At 36.2% G+C, this 14929-nt stretch overlaps 1 long non-coding RNA gene across 1 annotated transcript; it reads left to right on the top strand.

The window, feature by feature from the left end:
- Positions 1 to 5462: 5462 nt before the first annotated feature.
- LOC131836518 (uncharacterized) lies at positions 5463 to 14508 on the top strand. The gene is made up of 4 exons (XR_009355652.1): positions 5463 to 5516; positions 12461 to 12619; positions 12892 to 13070; positions 14287 to 14508. It is a non-coding gene; the product is annotated as an uncharacterized LOC131836518 (long non-coding RNA).
- Positions 14509 to 14929: the final 421 nt, after the last annotated feature.

Here is a 14929-nt window from a genome sequence, read left to right on the forward strand (position 1 = left end):
CATTCCTCATATCTTTGTGAATGTGGACCATACCCAGATTTTGAATTCTTGCATGTCAGTGCATTATGCTTACCTGATGGCAGTCAGTCACCTCATAACAGATTTTTTTTGTCTCTCCCCTTCTAACTCCTGTCCTTATTTTAACCCACATACTGGTCATACACTAATTTTTATCATTCATAGCTCCTGCCAGATATCTGCAATGGCTTCATATCATGCTTATAATTGTTTCTAAAAGGGACAATTCTATTTTACCAACACTTTAAAGTCTTACTTTGTGGAGGTTGGCAAGGATGGAAGAGGGTCGGGACACAATGAAGATGGCGGGGGAAAGGTCTATAGGTAAATTAGTAAATAGGTAAAAAGCCAGATAGATAATCTGTAGGCAGATTAGTAGGTAAATAGATGATAGAGTAAATGAATTAGGGAGAATGGAAGCTGGGAGGTAGGATAGGAGCGTGGTGAAGCAGAGAATGTGTGGTGTAAAATTGGGAGACCCCGTTTTTGTATCTTGTAACCCGGTATGTCTCAATTCATTCTCTGGTCAGATATGCGCTGTTTGGTTCATGTGATTTCATTTCATACGTTTCTAAATGAAGAAGAGCTGTACATTTTTGAAGACACATTGACAAATATCATGCCTTAGTAACAAATCTAGGAACTTATGCAAGATTATTTTTGCCTCCCTCCTTTTCTCCTCTTTTTCTCCTCTCCTTCCCTCTCACACTTCATTTCTTCCTTTCACTTCCTACTGTTGTAATTTTCTGTGTTATCGCAGTATTTCCTTCATACTTTCCCAAATAAATCATTTTTTTTTCTGGGCAGGAAAATAACATGTTTTGTTCCAAAAATAAGTACTAAGAATAAAAAGAAACCCATATTTTCACTTTAGGCATATAGGTTTATGATATTTTTGTTATTATAAACAATCTTTAAACATCAGACTTTTGGACATGTGAATGATCATTTCCTTTAGAAAAAATCCTAGAAATGAAATTCTTGAGGAAGAGTGCATATATCTTTAAAGGTTTTGAAAGGAATTTCCCACTTTTGTCTCTCTTCCCCCTTCCCTCAGTTCAGATACAGTGTATAAGAACATGTATCTTCCCACACCCTCACCAACACTGGATATTATTGCTCTTTCAATTGTTTTCCAATCTATTGGGGTGAAAAAGACCATCTAAAGGATGTTTTTATTTGCTGTTCATTGGTTAATAGAGAGTTTAAAAATTTCCTTATAATTATTGGCTATTTAAAGCAGACAATATTATACCATAAAATCATCAGATTCTTTCTTCAAGAAATGCCATTATTGACTTCTTTGTAGCTAAAAGTAGTGAATATACATTAAGCAAGTTTTTGTGTGTTATTTTACAAACAGTAAAATAGGAGTTCTTTATTAAATTTTTATTAACATATAATGTATTATTTTCCCCAGGGGTATGGTCTGTGAATCATCAGGCCTACACATTTCACAGCACTCACCCTAGCACATACCCTCCAAAATGTCCATAACTGAACCACCCTATCCCTAACCCCCCCACCTCCCAGCAACCCTCAGTTTGTTTCATGAGATTAAGAGTCTCATATGGTTTGTCTCCTTCCCAATCCCATCTTGATTCATTTTTTTCCCTTCCCTACCCCCCACAACCTCCTCACCCTACCTCTCAAATTCCTCATATCAGAGAGATCATATGATAATCGTTTTTCTCTGATTGACTTACTTCACTCAGCATAATACCCTCTAGTTCCATCCACGTCATTGCAAATGGCAAGATTTCATTTCTTTTGATGACTGCATAGTATTCCATAGTGTGTGTGTGTGTGTGTGTGTGTGTGTGTGTGTGTACACCACTTCTTCTTTATCCATTCATCTGTTGATGGACATCTAGGTTCTTTCCATAGTTTGGCTATTGTGGGCATTGCTGCTATAAACATTCGGGTGCTCGTGCCCATTGGATCACTACATTTGTATCTTTAGGGTAAATACCCAGTAGTGCAATTGCTGGGTCATAGGGTAGCTCTGTTTTCAACTTTTTGAGGAACCTCCATACTGTTTTCCAGAGTGGCTGCACCAGCTTGCATTCCCACCAACAGTGTAGGAGGGTTCCCCTTTCTCCACATCCTCGCCAGCATCTGTCATTTCCTGACTTGTTGATTTTAGCCATTCTGACTGGTGTAAGGTGGTATCTCATTGTGGTTCTGATTTGTATTTCCCTGATGCTGAGTGATGTGGAGCACTTTTTCATGTGTTAAAATAGAAGTTCTTAAGGAGAAAAAAAACAAAAAACAAACAAACAAAAAAACTATGTTCTTTGGTAGTAGCCTAATACTTGATATCCAAAATGAGGATTTAGAATTCATGCTTTATAACCTTATGCAAAATTAGTTAAATTTTGTTGTTGTTGTTGTATTCTGCCTTGTCAGTAGGGGTATTATACAGAAATACATACAGCATGTGCTGTTTCTAGTGATCTGCCCATTTTCACTTTGCCATAGCTGTGTTTCCCAGCAGTGGCATTAACTAATAGGCATCTTTATAATCCTTCTTTATAGAACTGGGCTTCTAAGGTTTGAAATGAACAGGCAAAGACAAGCCAAACATTTTTCATAACAATGTTGAAGTGAATGAGAAAAGAATGCAGGACTTTATCAATGTTTCTTTTTTAATCTCAAATTTCTGATATTCATTTAAAGCCATTTTTTTTAAACTGATGAGTTCTGCATGCATAGTTGGCTAATGTGTGACTAATACACTAAGTACTTCTTCCCCAGTGGAGAGAACAAGATCATTTGGAAGAGATTCAATTCCAAACCTCCTCTTATCAGGTTTGCTTTATTAGCTTTGGTGTCTGTATATACACAATACACCTTATTCCTGCTGCAAGTGGAATTGTTTGCTAGGAGAGAAAAACATTCTTTGCCCTTGAGAAACCTTCAAAGTGAGTGAAAATTGCTATGATGCAAACTCTGGAAAGCAATTTGTAAACCTTTGGGCCATCAGCATTGCTATTGCACATCTTAGTGTCTTTCCTCCCTATTTCATCACATTTTTTATCTGCCTTGTTATGTCAGAAGAATTATTTTGTTTGCTATAGTAGGCTCAGGGATATAATCTGGGGAGAATATCAAAGTGTCAAGGCAGTATAATCCAGCAAGTGAGGACAATGTTGGAATTTAAGGAAAATTCCATAGAAATTATAATTCACTGTTAAGCTTTTGTCCCTTCCCCCTCCCCCACCTTTTCCTTCCGTCATTTTTCTGTAACCTACTGACTAATATTTGTTTTTACTGTTACATTTCAAGTAACTACTATTCCACACTGATTTGCTAAGGATTACCTGTCCCTTCTTCAAAAACACATGTAGTTTAAGGACAACATTCTGTGTCTGTTAAATACTGTTGAGTAAATGTTTAATGAATTGAACTGAGTGAAAAAAAATTCCCCAAAGATTGCTGGGCACAGACTCTTTAGTCTTGGAGTTCTCAGTCAATCTCCTAATACAAATGCTCTGTCCAAGTTCTTCACCTCAGGGTAGAGTCTTTTTTATTTTTATTGGGGAGGGGGTAAATAGCCAATGCATTAACTTGAAGAATACAAATATTCTACCTTATAAAGTATTCTAAGATACAAAGGAAAGTAACATACTTTGAGAGATAAAATATTAAAAATAGGAAGTCAGAATTGTCTTTCAAAATATAAGGAAAAAGGGAAAGGAAGCTAGTTACTAAAATACATAAAAGACTTAAATTTTCCAAGTTCTCCACGCTGTTACAAGGAAAAGGGAGCATTAAACTTGCCAAATAGTAATCAGTAGGTAAAATTAAATTTGAGAAACAACTTGAATATTCCAATAGGTCATGATTATACTTGATACTGTGTCCCACAAGAATGACCTTTTATGGATTGCCTCCCTTCTTGGGTATAGTCACCTGTTTCTTTCAGTTTTATGTTGGCTGCTCCCAATAATTTTTTCATTGATGAGAGACATTAACAGGGGATTAGAGAGCAGAGGGAGAGAGGCTAGTATATTTCTTTCCTCCAACTCCCACCCTGACCATCTCTGACAGATTCTGTGTTTCCCTGTTACTACACCTTCCTCTTGTGGCCTTTCTCTAGAATTCAGCTCTCTAGCATTCATTAATGCCTTTTTCCCCCTTCAGTCTCTCCAGCCCTCATGGTTGTGATGACTTTTCACTAATGCTGGCCTCTAAATGCCTCTCCATCCAATGTTTATTCTCGTATCACTGCCTAACTCTCTTATATTTTTAAGGACTACCTTCACCAAAGTCTCTTTATTTGAATCACCCACATGTGAATTCTGTACCCTCCTGGGGAAACCGACTGATACAGTATCAAACTACCAAAGTCTTTTATTCTTTAGTTTCTGTATGAAGAAAGGACAAGAATTTCTCAATGTTCTAATCACACCCTTGTTTATGGGAGCCTGTATCATGGAAGTATTTTTTAAATTTGATTGAGTAGAAAAGGGAAAAGAAAAAGGAATTGGGCTGATTCTAAGATCTTCTTAAGCCATTCTGAAATAATGTGGTGTGTTCCGCAGTAAATGGGCTGGAAAACAAAATTGGAATGTTTTTGACCCCACTAGGTTCACAAATATTTAGTAGTGGACCCTTTGCTATTATTAATAACAATCATTAAACTGAGAGTATATAAGAGATCAGAGTCACAGAAGTAAATATTTCTGAAATCCTGATACAGGAATGAGAGGTGAACTATAAATACTGTTATTGGGATACATGCTTTTAATGACATGGGAAAAGTTTATCACATGACATTAGTGATTGTGCTATAACTATTGCCAGTTAGTTTAGTTATTTTGTGAGTCTGAAACGTTTTGCATGTGTCAAGAATTTTAGTGTTTGAAATGGGCCTTCAACATAAAAGCTAACAACCTCTGAAAACTTGCTAAATGCCTGGAAGCCAGCTCCGTTTCATTCTTTGTATGATATTTTGCTTGGGATGGTGTGCCCTTCGGTACTTTTGGAGGAAAGTAGTTAAATATTGTCATAAAACTGAAAGAAACAGGTGACTATGGGTTTTTATTATACTATGACCAAATATGTTGACTTTCTCCCTATATTTCCATTTACTTTTCTATTGGAGCTGTAATTTTCTATTGGAACTATAGGATCTGAAAAAGAAATTAATGACATGGTTATCTTTTCCTTAAAGGTATTACTCACAGATAATCAGAAGGAATGTATATATGAAAAAACTAAAGAACATTTATAAAGTGACATGCAACTACTGACCAAATGTGTTACTCAGGACTCTCAGTTGCAAATGACAAAAATCCTAGTCTAATTAGTTTGGGGAAAATGGATTTATTGGTTTACATAACTGAGAAGCATAGGGGATAGAACTATTTTTTGGCTAAATGGATACCTTGAGGTCACTTACTATCTCCTCATCCAACATCTCTTCTTTCTTCTGTAATAGCTTTAATTTCAGGCAATGTCTTCCTGATTGGTGGTAGAGCTTGCTATTGGAGGTAAGTTATAAATTCGTATTCTTCTTCATAATAAACAGTTCCAATCAAAAGACTACACCTTGAAAACACACAAATGACCAAAAGATTCATGAAAAGATGCTTGCATCACTTTTTATTAGGAAAATGCAAATCAAAACTACAATGAGATATTACTTCCTACCAGTCAGCTATGGCCAGCATCAAAAAGATAAGAAATGATAAGTGTTGGTGAGGAGATGGAGAAAAGGAAACTCTTTTGTACTGATAGTGGGAATATACACTGGTGCAGCCACTATGGAAAAACAGTATGGAGGTTCCTCTAAAAACTGAAAATAGAATTACCATATGATCCAGTAATTCCACTACTGGGTATTTGCTCAAAGAAAATGAAAGCACTAATTTGGAAAGATATTATGCACCCCTTTGTTTATTACCTCATTATTTACAATAGCTAAGATATGGAAGCAACCCAAGTATTCATCGATAGGCAAATGGATAAGAAAGATGTGATATTATATATGTTGAAATATATATATAGTATTATGGAATATTATTCAGCCACAAAAAGGATGAAATTGTGCCATTTGAGACAACATGGATGAGCCTAGAGGGTATTATTCTAAGTGAAAGAAATCAGACAGAGAAAGATGTATACCATATGATTTCACTTATACATGGAATCTATAAATTAAAACAAATCAAACAGATACAAAACAAAAACAGACTCATAAATACAGAGAATAAACTGAGGTTTGCCAGAGGGGAGGGTGGTAGAGGGATGAGCAAAATGGGTGAAGAGAAGTGAGAGATACAGGCTTCCAGTTATAGAATAAATAACTTGTGGGAATAAAAGACACAGCATAAGGAATATAGTCAATGATATTGTAATAGCAATGTATTGGGACACATGCTAGCTACATTTGTGGTGAACATAGAGCAATGTATATTCTTTTTTTTTCTTTTTAAAGATTTTATTTATTTATTTGACAGACAGGGATCACAAGTAGGCAGAGACACAGGCAGAGAGGAGGAAGCAGGCCCCCTGCTGAGCAGAGAGCCCGATGTGGGGCTCGATCCCAGGACCCTGAGATCATGACCTGAGCTGAAGGCAGAGGATTAACCCACTGAGCCACCCAGGTGCCTCGAGCAATGTATATTCTTGTTGAATCATTACATAGTATACCTGAAACTAAACTAATGTAACACGTGTGTCAACATAAAAGGAAGGAAGGAAGGAAAGAAGAAAGGAAGAAAAAGAAAGAGGAAGGAAGGGAGGGAGGAAGAAAATGCCTTTTTTTCTGTTGTTTTTAGCTAAAGTTGCAATGAAGGTTGTGATTGGTTTGAGCTAGATCATATACCATCCTGAGTACCCTATGAGCAGGTATTATTAGGTACTCTAATTGGTCCATCTTGAGTCATATCCTCATCTCTGTAGAAAGTGAGAGTAAGATGAAAGGAGTCATAAAACGGAGTTTCCATGAAAAGACAGACTGTATAAAAATAAGAGAATGAGAAACAACAGGGTGAACAGACAAAAACTATGATTATCACAGCCGATTACCATTTATTTCTTGATGGCTCAACAACAAACTTTCTTTCTGTATGCATCATTTCAAAATGCCACTGCCTGCCAGTAGAAATATTAGACTTAGATCTAATAATGCACTCATCCCCAAAGCTAAGAGAAGCAAGTCAGTGTCTCATCCAAGTGTTACCTTCAGCTCCTAGGTCCTCACCTATGTTAACTCCATTCTCTTACATTTTAAATTCTGTTACTAGCAACATCCCACTTGCTGGTATTTATGTGTCAGTCAGGTCTTTCATGTATAAAAGTGATAGAAAATTAGTGGAAACTATTTCTTCCCAAAAGAAATTCATTGACTCCTATAAGTGAAAAGTTTATAGTTGCTTCTCAAGCATGATGGATTCAGGGATTAAAATGATACTGTCAGGACATCAGCTTTCCCCATTGAGTCCCATTTTCCTTAGTTGATTTAATTTGGGGGCAGATTTTCTAACATGGTAACAACCTAGACTACTAGCATCTTACTATAATGGCATAGCCACAATTTCAATGATTAGTGTCCACTTTTTCAGGATCCAGCAAAGTTGTCAGGGATTGATCTAACTGACTTGGGAAGATGCCCATCCCTGAGCCAGTCACTGAAGTTTGGCATATGTGTGTGTGTGTTTGTTGGCAGTGGGAGTGGGGGTGGAATAATCTGATTTGCTGGGCTTGTGTCATGTGGACATCCCAGTTGCAATGATGATAGGGAGAGAGCAGTTCTACCTGGACCACATGGGAATAGGCTTCACATAAAAATGAGAGCCTGTTGTAAGCAGAAATAGGTTACGTAGGAAGATAACATACAAAGACCATGACTACTGCATTACCCAATAAATGATAGAGTGATAAAAAAATAGTTTTTATTGAGTTCTTGAAATGTACCATATTTTTTGGACATTGTTTCACATTTATCACACAAATTTATTCCACATTATATAGCAGTGACTGGCACTACTAGGATTTTTACAAATCTGTCTAGTAACTCATGGCATATTATATTCCCTACTGCTTTAGAGAAGGTGATCCTGTATTTCCTTCTTGGAAAACAAGATTTTGGAAAACTAGGGAGATCCTTAGAGCAGATAAAGAGAAAGATAGATGATGTGGAGTTGGGAAGAGTAGGACATGCAAGAAATAAGGTTCGTGCCTAGTCTGATCAGAACTGAATAGAAGGGACCCCAGAGTGGAGCCACAAGAAGTATCAGTGGACCAGACATACACTGAGGTCCCTTTATAGAAATAAATAAATGCTTAACTGGGATGTTTGAATTTGTCCTGAAATATGACTTAAAAAAAAAAGAAGAAGAATTTTGAACAGGGGGACACTTGGGTGGCTCAGTCATTAACGTGTCTGCCTTTGGCTCAATCATGATTCCGAGGTCCTGGGATTGAGCCCTGTGTACGGCTCCCTGCTCAGCAGAGAGCCTGCTTTTCTCTCTTCTGCTCCCCCTGCTTGTGTTCCCTCTTTTGCTGTCTCTGTCTCTCTGTCAAATAAATGAAATCTTTAAAAAAAAAGAATAAATTAAAAAAAAGAATTTTGAACAAAAAGGATCCATGATGAAAAGGATGTTGAGACTTTTACACAGTGGTATGCAGAGGGTACAGGAGAAGGCACCCCAGGGAAAGAGATGAACTGCCAGCCTGTTAGCAGCCTCTTGATATGTAGTGATAAGAATCCAGACAAAAGAAGTGGCAGGAGTAATTGAAAATCAAGATTCAGATGGATGATTTTGAAACTCTGGGTTATAGAAGAGCATCTGGTAGAATGTTCTAAAATGCAGATTCCAGGGATCTTCTTCCAGATATTTAGATTTCACAGGTCTGGAGTGGGGCACAACAATATGTATTTTAACAAGCATTCAAGATGAGTCCAATGCAGACCACATTTAGTTTCAGAAGAGGATTAGACCCGTGTGTGGTTAATTATGAAGGTCAGTCAAGCCAGGAGGAGAGGGGAATCTGTGTTGATGATAATTGGAAGGTTGGGAAAGGGCCCTGATTATAGGGAGAGTTGATGAATTCTGCTTACATACTTCTTATTCACATGTATGTTGGCACTTCTGGTGTGTTGATTTCAGTGGTTATTTGTGTATATAAAGCTGTTGTTAAAAAGATGTCCTGGAATGAAAACTATTAGACACTTGTCCTTGATCAGTGATGTTGGAATAACTCTGGGTACTGACTGCTTTGGCTGGTCTGGAGCAGAGTTTGAAGTGGAAGAAGGAAGTGAACATAATGAAAGCCATGCTGAAGCTGTTGTGTTTTTCAAAATGTCTGGCTAGACATTCTTTTCCTTGTGTAGGAATTATGACTGTCAAAACTACTGTAATGGTATCTGAAAAATCAAGATGAAAGGAGTGTTGCTAGTATGAAACATGGATGCTAAAATTCTCTTAGCCTATCTTACAGTGGCCAAGATATTAATAATGTTGCTAGTGAATTTCTGTGCATCAAGGTAACAGTACCTTATAGAAAAAGTTCTCTCCTTTAAGCTAAGCCTGTCAAGTTATAGTACTATTTCAATTTGCCTAAACAGTTTAAGAAAGGTTCACTATTCTGAGAAAATCTAATGTTGGTAGTTTTTCCTTTCTCTTTTACTTTCGGATTTGCACTACCGTTTCCTGGATTTCTGTGGATCGTATTGGGCCACCAAAATATTCCTGTGGCAGTTTTAGTGAGGGAGGGAAGAATTATCTTCATAAATCATTAAAAAATTCTGAGTATCATTTACCAAGGAAGTCCTTTACCAAAAGAGTTTTCTCTCTGTGATATCGAATGGTTTCATTACATGTGATTTATATAGTATTTATTTTCTCACAGAAGCTTTTTGCTCAGCCTTTCTTTTTTGATGCTAAGTCAGTCAAGAGCTCTATCTGACCTAGTGAGGTTATGAGTTCATTTCTTTCCTCCCAGATTAAAGTGATCCAATTAAATGTATGTTTGTGTAAAAGTAGGGCAGGATTAAATGAAAATTTATTCCCCCACCTCAGTATTTATTACCCTGATATATTCAGTCATAGTGTACTTTTCTCTATATTTTTTTACTATAAGTGAATATAATTTTATTCCTTTGAGACTTTCTGCCCAATTCTGCTAATTTTACTATATGCAAATCTATACCACTACTACATGGCTTTAACAAAAGGAAAAAATACTCACTAAAATGGTAATATCTAAGTATTCATTACAGTGATTGATTATTCATAGAAGCTTTCTACTACCCTTCTCCTCCTTTTTGTTAAGGAGTTTATTCTGTACAGTAAGATACATTATTTCAGTGCAAGTATCAAAACCAAGGGGATAATAACTTAGAAGTTACACAATCCCTTTCCTTCTCTGTTAATTATTCCTCCCAGCCTTCTCTGTCTTTCTCTCTCTCTCTCAGGTAATCTCTAGCACTGTCTTTCTAAGGTATCAGGAAAGGTATGTTGAGTTATTTTTTTCATGTGGCATACATGGACTAAAATCTCTTCTTCACAAAATCTGTGGCTACTCAACTTTCATGTATGAGCTATTACTCAGTGGTTCATCTCTTTGTGTCCATCTTTCAATTGATTGGGGAATGGGAAACTAAACTCTAAATGCATTCTAGGAGAAAACATCATAAATTGTTCACATTGTTTCCTCTGCTGCTTTGTTCAGACCCCATGGATAACTTCTGAGACTGATTAGGAGAGTTACTGAAATCTCAAGCAGGACCATAAAAATATTCATAATTATGAACTGACAGATAATGCTGCCCTACTGGGTAGTTATCATAGGCAGGTTGGCTCTCCTTGGTGTCATCTTCTGTTTATAGACCTGGACCAGAGTGCTTTTGGCTGTCTCTAATCTTTTTACTATGGCATCAAAGAGTGGATAGCTGCAACTTTAAAATAAATCAACACACACACACACACACACACACACACACAAAATAAACAAAACAAAACAAAGCAAACAAACAAAAAACTGAGGGTGGTATAGCTATCAGAGTAGAGTGTGATTTGATTTTCTTCTCATATTTGTGGGTATATTCTATCCCCTATCCTTAACAGGGAGGGAGAGGATGGACAAAAATGTTTTTGTTTTGTAGTTTGTAACTGAAATGAAAATATATCTAATTCAGCAGCACAAAGGCAATGTGCTTAAGGGATATCAGGTTTTATATTCTCAATTAAGAAATCCACCAGAATCATGTTTGGAAATTTGTTTCACTTCTGAGCTTCAGTTTCCCTTTTCTAAACAAAAATGCTAGAACTCTATTGTTAGGCTTTGTGAAGACCTATGAGGAAAAACTATGATAGAGAGAAATATGAATAAAATTGAGTGAAAGGATTTTGGAGCTTAGCACCAATATTTTGGTAGTAATTTCAATGACTAATGACTGAATAGGAGATAAAATACATTTTAAAATAGTATTTAAGTATGGTGCACCAAAAATTTAATACTTTTTTTGAAAATTATAGAAAAATTTTCATCAGTTTATATATACTGGGCTTATCTGTTTGAATACTAATTTTGTGATCTGATATTTCCTTTGGTACAGAATTTTTCTGGTATACTTTTCACTAATATTTTACTTTCAACCATTTGTTTCCTTAATTTTAAGTTTTATTGAGATAATTTTTACACCATAATAGTTATCCATTATAAGTAGAAAATTCAATGAATTTTAGTAAATTTATAGAATTCGGAAACCATTCCTGCAATTCAGTTTTTTCTAATGCATTAGCATTCTCATTTTAAAAATTTGTTTATTTTTTAAAATATTTTATTTTATTTATTTGACGGAGAGACAGAGAGCTAGCACAAACAAAGGGAGCAGCAGGCAAAGGGAGAGGGAGAGGCAGGCTTCCCATAGTGCAGGGAACCGGATGTGGAGCTTGATCCTAGGACCTTGGCATTGGTGACCTGAACCGAAGGCACTGAGCCACCCAGGCGCCCTACCATTTTGATCACTCTCAAAATTAATCTCCCACAGGTGACCTTTGGTCCCACTGTTCTGCTTTCTGTCTCTATAAATTTTTTCTCTTATGGACATTTTATATAAATGAAATGAGTATGTAGTCGTTATGCCTGGCTTTTTTCATTTAGACATAATGTCCTTTTTTCATTTAGGATAATTTCATCATCTCTGTTGCTGCATGTATTAGTTGTTCATTCCTTTTTTGGCTGCATAGTCTTCCCTTGTATGAAAATACTATTTTTTTCTTTTACCTTCACCTGATCATAGACATTTGGATTATTTTCAGTTTGGGGCTCTTATGAATAATGATGCTATGAAAATTTGCATACTTGCCTTTGTGTGGATATATATTTTAATGACTTTTGGGTAGATTCCTAGGAGTGGAGTGGCTATATGGTAAGTGTATTTTTTGTTTTGTTTTGTTTTTAATGATTTTTATTTATTTGACAGAGAGATCACAAGCAGGCAGATAGGCAGACAGAATGAGAGAGGGGGAAGCAGACTCCCCGCTTAGTAGAGAGCCCCACTCTGGGCTCGATCCCAGGACCCTGAGATCATGACTCGAGCCGAAGGCCGAGGCTTAACCCACTGAGCCACCCAGGTGCCCTGGTAAGTGTATTTTTAACTTTATAAGATACTGCCAGCTGTTTTCCATAGTGGCTGTACTACTTGCCATTCCTGTCTGCAATTCTCAGGGGTTCCAGTTCTTTGCATCCTTGTTAACACTTACTGTTGTCTGTCCTTTTGATTATAGTCATTCTTGTGGGAAAAAAGTGATATCTCATTGTGATTTTAATTTACATTTCCCTAATAACTAATGATGTCGAGCATTTGCTAATGTGATTTGTGTTTTCTTTTCTTTCTTTTTTTTTTTTTTTAAGATTTTTAGAATTTATTTATTTGAGAGATAGAGACAGAGAAGGACAAGGAACAGAGGGAGAGGAATAAGCAGATTCAGTGTTAAGCATGGAGCCCAAACAAGGGGCTTGATCCCACAACACTGAGATCATGACCTGAGCTGAAATCAACAGTTGGATGCTTAACTGACTGAGTGACCCAGGTACACTTCTTTGTGTGTTTTCTTTGATGAAATGTCTATTCTACATCTTGTCCATTATTACATTGGGCTGGTTTTTATTTTTTAGCTTTAAGAGGTCTTTATATATTTGGGATGCAAATCTTTTTACCAGAAATGATTTGTAATAATGCACTCTTGACTTAACAAACTTTATGTTAATTGGTACTTTTCCCCTCTTCTCAAATGCAATGCAGGAACAGGGAACATGTTCTCCATTTATTTCTCTCCCACTGTATAATCTACTCATCATTTATTTTAATTACCTTTATAATTAACATCTCACAAGACATTTTCATTAATGTTTTATTCAGAAAATATGCATTTAGATTCACCCATATATTTGTAGCTTTTGTTGTTCTTCTTTCTTTCATGCATCTTTGGTTTTTTCCCAAGATAATTTTTTTTCTATTTCTCCTGTGTTAGTTTTTGTAATTTGTGCCTTTCATGGAATTTACCACTTCATTTGGGTTTTTGAAAATATTACCATAAAGTTGTTTGTAAGTCTTATTGTTCTTTAATATTGACTGCATCTTTAGTGATGGGTATATTATCTAAATTATTGAATTTACTGGCACAAAGTTGTTCATAATATCCCTCATTATCTTTTATCAATCTGTAGGTTCTGTAGTGATGTGTTCACTTTTTTCATTGGCACTGATAATTTCTGCCTTCTCTTTTTCTATCATTTTAGCTTGAGTTTTATAATATCTACTGATTATATTTAAAGAAGTTATTTTGATGTTATTTCCTTCCCTATGTTTATTTTCTATTTAATTATCACTTCTCTATTTTATTTCCCTCCTACTTACTTTGTGTTTAATTTTCTCTTTAAAGTTTTTTTTTTTTGTAAGTAGGAAGTTAGATAATAGACTTTAGATCTTTACTTTTTACTAATGTAAGGAATTATAGCTATAAATTCTTCTCTGGATACACTCTTGGTTGCATCCCATAAATTTTGATATGTTGTGTTTTCATTTTTATTCATTTCAAAATATTATACAAGCACACTTGAGAGAATTTGCATTTTGCTTTTGTTGAGTGGCATGCCCTGTAAACATCAATTAGGTCAATTTGTTGATAGTATTTTTCAAGTCTTCTACATCTTTATTGGTTTTCCATCTACATATTCTCTTAATTACTAAGAGTGTTGAAATTCTAACTATAATTATGGATTTGTTTATTTCTTCTTTCATTTCAGCTATAAATTGTGCTTAGCAATGGAGTTGATTTTCATTCTGGTACAAGCTCCTTTATCCTATCATGGTGCAGCAACAGATTATCAGTTTAGTACCAGTGCATGGATCATATTTTGGATATCTGTCCTGGAATCACCAGTAAACTGAGATGGCTATGCAGAAAACCTTCAAATAACCATGTATTTGAAACTTCAAAATGAACAGGATGAAGTCTTAATAAGAAAAGAGACAGGGACGCCTGGGTGGCTCAGTTGGTTAAGCAGCTGCCTTCGGCTCAGGTCATGATCCCGGCGTCCGGGGATCGAGTCCCACATTGGGCTCCTTGCTCCGCAGGGAGCCTGCTTCTCCGTCTGACTCTGCCTTCCACTCTGTCTGCCTGTGCTCGCTCTCGCTCGCTCTCTCTGACAAATAAATAAAATCTTTAAAAAAAAAAAAAAAAAAAAAAAAAGAAAAGAAAAGAAAAGAAAAGAGACTGATATAGGAGCACCTGGGTGGCTCAGTCGTTAAGCATCTGCCTTCGTCTCAAGTCATGAACCCAGGGTCCTGGAATCCAGCCCCACATCCTGCTCCCTGCTTTTCCCTTTCCCACTTCTCTGCTTGTGTCCCCACTCTTTCTGTGTCTCTCTCATCAAAGAAATAAATAAA

Source organism: Mustela lutreola, chromosome 7 (genome assembly GCF_030435805.1).
Source record: "Mustela lutreola isolate mMusLut2 chromosome 7, mMusLut2.pri, whole genome shotgun sequence".
NCBI classification, from domain to species: Eukaryota; Metazoa; Chordata; class Mammalia; order Carnivora; family Mustelidae; genus Mustela; species Mustela lutreola.